The following is a 6601-nucleotide window of genomic DNA, read 5'->3' on the forward strand; positions in this document are numbered from 1 at the left end:
CACTGCCCTAAAGGGAAAAGTTTAATTTAATTTAATTTTAATTACCTTTTTTTTTTTTTTTTTTTTTTTTTTTTTTTTTAAAGTTAATTAAAATTAAATTAAATTAAATTACATTAAATCAAAGGTTTCCCTTTAGGGCAGTGGTGCCCAACCGCCAGGCCGCTGCCCTAAAGGGAAACCTTTAATTTAATTTAATTTTAATTAACTTAAAAAAAAATAAAAAATAAAAAAAATAAATAAAGTGCCATAAAGGGAAACCTTTAATTTAATTTATTTTAATGTAATTTAAATTAATTTTAATTAATTAACAGGCCACAATAAATGATGTGACAGGCCACATAATTCACATGGCGAGTCATTTTACGGGGCGGTATAGCTCGGTTGGTAGAGTGGCCGTGCCAGCAACTTGAGGGTTGCAGGTTCGATCCCCGCTTCCGCCATCCTAGTCACTGCCGTTGTGTCCTTGGGCAAGACACTTTACCCACTTGCTCCCAGTGCCACCCACACTGCTTTAAATGTAACTTAGATATTGGGTTTCACTATGTAAAGCGCTTTGAGTCACTAGAGAAAAGCGCTATATAAATGTAATTCACTTCACAATTATCCCACATCTCTGAAAGAGGTCCAGGGAGCCACTAGGGCGGCGCTAAAGATAGAGCCGCGGGTTGTCAACCCCCGTGTTAAATAAAACGTTTGCCTTGTTTTTAATGAATACTTAGGCCTAACACGCTACTGTATTTCAATGTTGGTCATTATTTTTGTGCTTGGAGAGCCAAGTGTTGTCTGAGGTGGTACTCGGATGAGGAAATATGATGTCCACCGCACTATATCGACCCTAACTACCTACTCAGTGGCCTAGTGGTTAGAGCAAATTAAGGCCCGGGGGCCACATGTTAAGCTTTTCAGTCTGGCCCGCCGGACATTCCCAAATAATTTTTTTTTGGTTGGAATCTGCGCTTATGGATGATATACTAGTTACTATGGTCATCTAATTAGTTACTATGGTAATCTAATTAGTTACTATGGTAATGTACGTCACAGCAGCTCAGACGAGGCACCAAGTAGTGTGGGTGGGAAGCGTTTCCACAGACGCGGAAGGAGATTTTCACAACAAAGTTCTAAAGCTTAGTGATATATCTGACTGTAGGTGGGTTTATTTTGTACCCTTCGCGTTCATATTTCACTGTTTGTTGCATTTTTGATTGTAAAATATGTCGATTGAAAGGGGGTGTGACATTCATATTTTGTCAATATTCAGTGTTTTATCGTTCATAGAAAAATTTAAAATTTAGTTTTTAGCATTCAATCAGACATTATTGTGAGGTTTTGTATTAGTGTCCCTAAAAAATAGATATACCGGCCCCCAGACACATTTTTTTCTCTAAATGTGGCCCCCCCGAGTGAAAATAATTGCCCAGGCCTGGGTTAGAGCAGTGGTTCTCAAATGGGGGTACGCGTACCCCTGGGGGTACTTGAAGGTATGCCAAGGGGTACATGAGATTTTTTTTTAAATATTCTAAAAATAGCAACAATTCAAAAATCCTTTATAAATATATTTATTGAATAATACTTCAACAAAATATGAATGTAAGTTCATAAACTGAACATTAAATCAAGTAGGCTATTCCATTCATTACAATGCAATATTCAGTGTTGACATTTGTGGACATGTTCCATAAATATTGATGTTAAAGATTTCTTTTTTTTTGTGAAGAAATGTTTAGAATTAAGTTCATGAATCCAGATGGATCTCTATTGCAATCCCCAAAGAGGGCACTTTAAGTTGATGATTACCGTATTTTTCCGAGTATAAGTCGCACCTGAGTATAAGTCGCACCTGCCGAAAAATGCATAATAAAAAAGTTAAGACTTATATCTTGAAAAATACGGTACTTCAATGTGTAGAAATCTTTATTGATTAATTGAATCACTTGTTTATTTTTCAACAAGTTTTTAGTACTTTTTATATCTTTTTTTTTCCAAATGAATCAAGAAAGACCACTACAAATGAGCAATATTTTGCACTGTTATACAATTTAATAAATCAGAAACTGATGACATAGTGCTGTATTTTACTCTTTTATCTCTTTTTTTCAACCAAAAATGCTTTGCTCTGATTAGGGGGTACTTGAATTAAAAAAATGTTCACAGGGGGTACAACCACTGGGTTAGAGTGTCCGCCCTGAGATCGGGTAGGTGGTGAAGTCATACCAAAGACTATACAAATGGGAGCCATTACCTCCCTGCTTGGCACTCAGCATCAAGGGTTGGAATTGGGGGTTAAAGCACCAAAAATGATTCCCGGGCGTGGCCATCGCTGCTGCTCACTGCTCCCCTCACCTCCCAGGGGGTGAACAAGGGGATAAGTCAAATGCAGAGAACAAATTTCACCACACCTAGTGTGTGTGTGATAATCATTGGTACTTTAACTTTAACTAATCAGTGTGTTTTACAGTTTATTGCAATTTAAGACCGTATAAAGCAGGTGTGTCCAAAGTGCGGCCCGGGGGCCATTTGCGGCCCGCAGCTAATTGCTTACCGGCCCGCCACACATTCTTGAAATACTATTGTAAAAATAAAAAAGAACATTAAAAAAAAGTAGAATGAGGTGAAATCTAACGAGAAAAAGTTGCAATGTTTTTTTTTTCTTTTGTCTTTCTTTATTTTTTATTTTTTTTGCCATTGCTCAAAAAAAAAGAAAAATAATGACAAAAAATCCATGTTATAATGAATTATTTTCAGGGCTCCAATTACTTCAAATATTTCACTTTAAAATGTTTTATGTGGTAAATATTGCACATATTGTGTACCGTATTTTTTGGACTGTAAGTCGCAGTTTTTTTCATAGTTTGGCCGGGCTCCAGTGTAATTTATATATGTTTTTGTCCTTCTTTATTATGCATTTTCGGCAGGTGCGACTTATACTCCGGTGCGACTTATACTCCGAAAAATACGGTAGTAGCCATTTAAAAACATCAAAGTTTTCTTTGACAAAAGCGCATAAAACAAACAAAATAATAGTTCCAGCATAAAATCGACAAATATATCTGAAGTTGATCTCGTAACTTAAGTGTTGAAAGTAAAAGAAAAACCTCATAAAAATGTATCACTTTATGAGTGGGGCACCTTTTGGATCCCAAATATATTTAGTGATTTTTTATTTATCTTTTCACTGTGATTACTCAAGAATATGAGGAATTAAAATCAATGGTGTCCTGCAATATTGATCTTTTAGAGCTCTATCTACTAAATACTGCATATTTCAGTTTTACTATAAAAAAAACCTACCATATTTTTCGTAGTATAAGTCGCACCGGCGTATAAGTCGCACCTGCCGAAAATGCATAATAAAAAATAAAAAAAACATATATAAGTCGCACTGGAGCCCGGCCAAACTATGAAAAAAACTGCGACTTATAGTCCGAAAAATACGGTAAGTTGTTTTTTGACAGAAAAGCCATAAAACATTTATTTATATTTTCATTACTTTATATCAACTTGAAGTTGATATAGAGATTTACTGTAAGCGTTAAATAATTTAAAAAAATAAATTACTAAATACTACATATTTCAGTTTTACTATAAAAAAAACTACCGTATTTTTCGGAGTATAAGTCGCACCGGAGTATAAGTCGCACCGGAGTATAAGTCGCACCTGCCGAAAATGCATAATAAAAAATAAAAAAAACATATATAAGTCGCACTGGAGCCCGGCCAAACTATGAAAAAAACTGCGACTTATAGTCCGAAAAATACGGTAAGTTGTTTTTTTTACAGAAAAGCCATAAAACATTTATTTATATTTGTATTACTTTATATCAACTTGAAGTTGATATAGAGATTTACTGTAAGCGTTAAATAATAAAAAATAAAAAAATTACTAAATACTGCATATTTCAGTTTTACTATAAAAAAAACTACCGTATTTTTCGGAGTATAAGTCGCACCGGAGTAAAAGTCGCACCTGCCGAAAATGCATAATAAAAAATAAAAAAGACATATATAAGTCGCACTGGAGCCCGGCCAAACTATGAAAAAAACTGTGACTTATAGTCCGAAAAATACTGTAAGTTGTTTTTTGACAGAAAAGCCATAAAACATTTATTTATATTTTTATTACTTTATATCAACTTGAAGTTGATATAGAGATTTACTGTAAGCGTTAAATAATAATTAAAAAAAAAATTACTAAATACTGCATATTTCAGTTTTACTATAAAAAAAACTACCGTATTTTTCGGAGTATAAGTCGCACCAGAGTATAAGTCGCACCTGCCGAAAATGCATAATAAAAAATAAAAAAAACTTATATAAGTCGCACTGGAGCCCGGCCAAACTATGAAAAAACTGCAACTTATACTCCGAAAAGTATGGTAGGTTGTTTTTTGACAGAAAAGCCATAAAACATTTATTTATATTTTTATTACTTTATATCAACTTGAAGTTGATATAGAGATTTACTGTTAGCATTAAATAATAAAAAAAAAAAAATTACTAAATACTGCATATTTCAGTTTTACTATAAAAAAAATTACCGTATTTTTCGGAGTATAAGTCGCACCGGAGTATAAGTCGCACCTGCCGAAAATGCATAATAAAAAATAAAAAAAAACATATATAAGTCGCACTGGAGCCCGGCCAAACTATGAAAAAAACTGCGACTTATAGTCTGAAAAATACGGTTTACGTTTTACGTTTTTTGACAGAAAAGCCATAAAACATTTATTTATATTTTTATTACTTTATATCAACTTGAAGTTGATATAGAGATTTACTGTAAGCGTTAAATAAAAAAAAAAAAAAAAAAAATCTGACTTATTTTTAACATTTTAATGACTAAGACCCTTTATGGTCCCCGGGACCCCTAAAGGTAAAATATATAAAAAAAATCCATATATTTTGTTATGGTTTGAAAATGAAAAATATCAAAATGGCCCCCACATGCTTTAATCGGTGGAAAAAGTTTGGACACCCCTGGTATAAAGAGTTTCAGTACATTGGTACGATGTTATATGAATACCACAAATAGCCAAAGTCACCGCGCACCAACACATAGACGGCATTACTGCTGAGTGTGCATGTTTATATGCCGCTAAGAGGAGTCGTGAACACCTTTTTGCTGTCTATAATTACACCCGCCCGTTTCCTCTCTGGCGCAGATCCCGCCAGCGTGGGGATATTTTGAAATGTCCAGCCTCCTATTTTGAAAGCCAGAGATGTGTTTTTAAAAAAAGGTCTCGAGCGTTATGTCATGTCTGGTACAATATGAATGTGACACCGCCCGCCGTCTGCCACTGTTTATATATCCGGCCGGTCAAATATGCTCACCACTTTCGTACGATCCCGTTTTTGTGCTCCGGGTTTTTGTTTGGCACCGACAGTCGTGGTCAAAAGTTTACATACACTTGTAAAGAACATAAAAAAAACATTCATGAAGTTTGGTTCTTTTATGAATTTATTATAAGTCTACTGAGAATGTGAGCAAATGTGCTGGGTCAAAAGTATACATACAGCAATGTTAATATTTGCTTACATGTCCCTTGGCAAGTTTCACTGCAATAAGGCGCTTTTGGTAGCCATCCACAAGCTTCTGCTTGAATTTTTGACCACTCCTTTAGACAAAACTGGTGCAGTTCAGCTAAATTTGTTGGTTTTTCTGACATGGACTTGCTTCTTCAGCATTGTCCACACGTTTAAGTCAGGACTTTGGGGAAGGCCATTCTAAAACCTTAATTCTAGCCTGATTCCTTTACCACTTTTGACGTGTGTTTGGCATACTTGCCAACTTTGAGACCTCTGATTTCGGGAGGTGGGGGGCGTGGTTGGGGGCGTGGTTGGGGGCGTGGTTAAGAGGAGAGGAGTATATTTACAGCTAGAATTCACCAAGTCAAGTATTTCATATATATATATATATATATATATATATATATATATATATATACATATATATATATATATATATATATATATATATATATATATATATATATATATATATATATATATACATATATATATATGTATATATATATATATATATATATACATATATATATATGTATATATATATATATATATATATACATATATATATATGTATATATATATATATATATATATACATATATATATATGTATATATATATATATATATATATACATATATATATATGTATATGTATATATATGTATATGTATATGTATGTATATATATATATATATGTATATATATGTATGTATATATATGTATATATATGTGTATATATATATGTATATACAGGTAAAAGCCAGTAAATTAGAATATTTTGAAAAACTTGATTTATTTCAGTAATTGCATTCAAAAGGTGTAACTTGTACATTATATTTATTCATTGCACACAGACTGATGCATTCAAATGTTTATTTCATTTAATTTTGATGATTTGAAGTGGCAACAAATGAAAATCCAAAATTCCGTGTGTCACAAAATTAGAATATTGTGTAAGGCTAATACAAAAAAGGGATTTTTAGAAATGTTGGCCAACTGAAAAGTATGAAAATGAAAAATATGAGCATGTACAATACTCAATACTTGGTTGGAGCTCCTTTTGCCTCAATTACT

The 6601-nt window shown here is 33.1% G+C and overlaps 1 protein-coding gene across 4 annotated transcripts in view; it reads left to right on the forward strand.

Annotated features, from left to right (window-relative positions):
- The window catches only part of tnk2b (tyrosine kinase, non-receptor, 2b), a 117572-nt gene that overhangs the window by 47398 nt on the left and 63573 nt on the right, over positions 1-6601 (forward strand). The gene's annotated exons all lie outside the window — the stretch shown is intronic.

Source organism: Nerophis lumbriciformis, linkage group LG03 (genome assembly GCF_033978685.3).
Source record: "Nerophis lumbriciformis linkage group LG03, RoL_Nlum_v2.1, whole genome shotgun sequence".
Classification (NCBI taxonomy): domain Eukaryota; kingdom Metazoa; phylum Chordata; class Actinopteri; order Syngnathiformes; family Syngnathidae; genus Nerophis; species Nerophis lumbriciformis.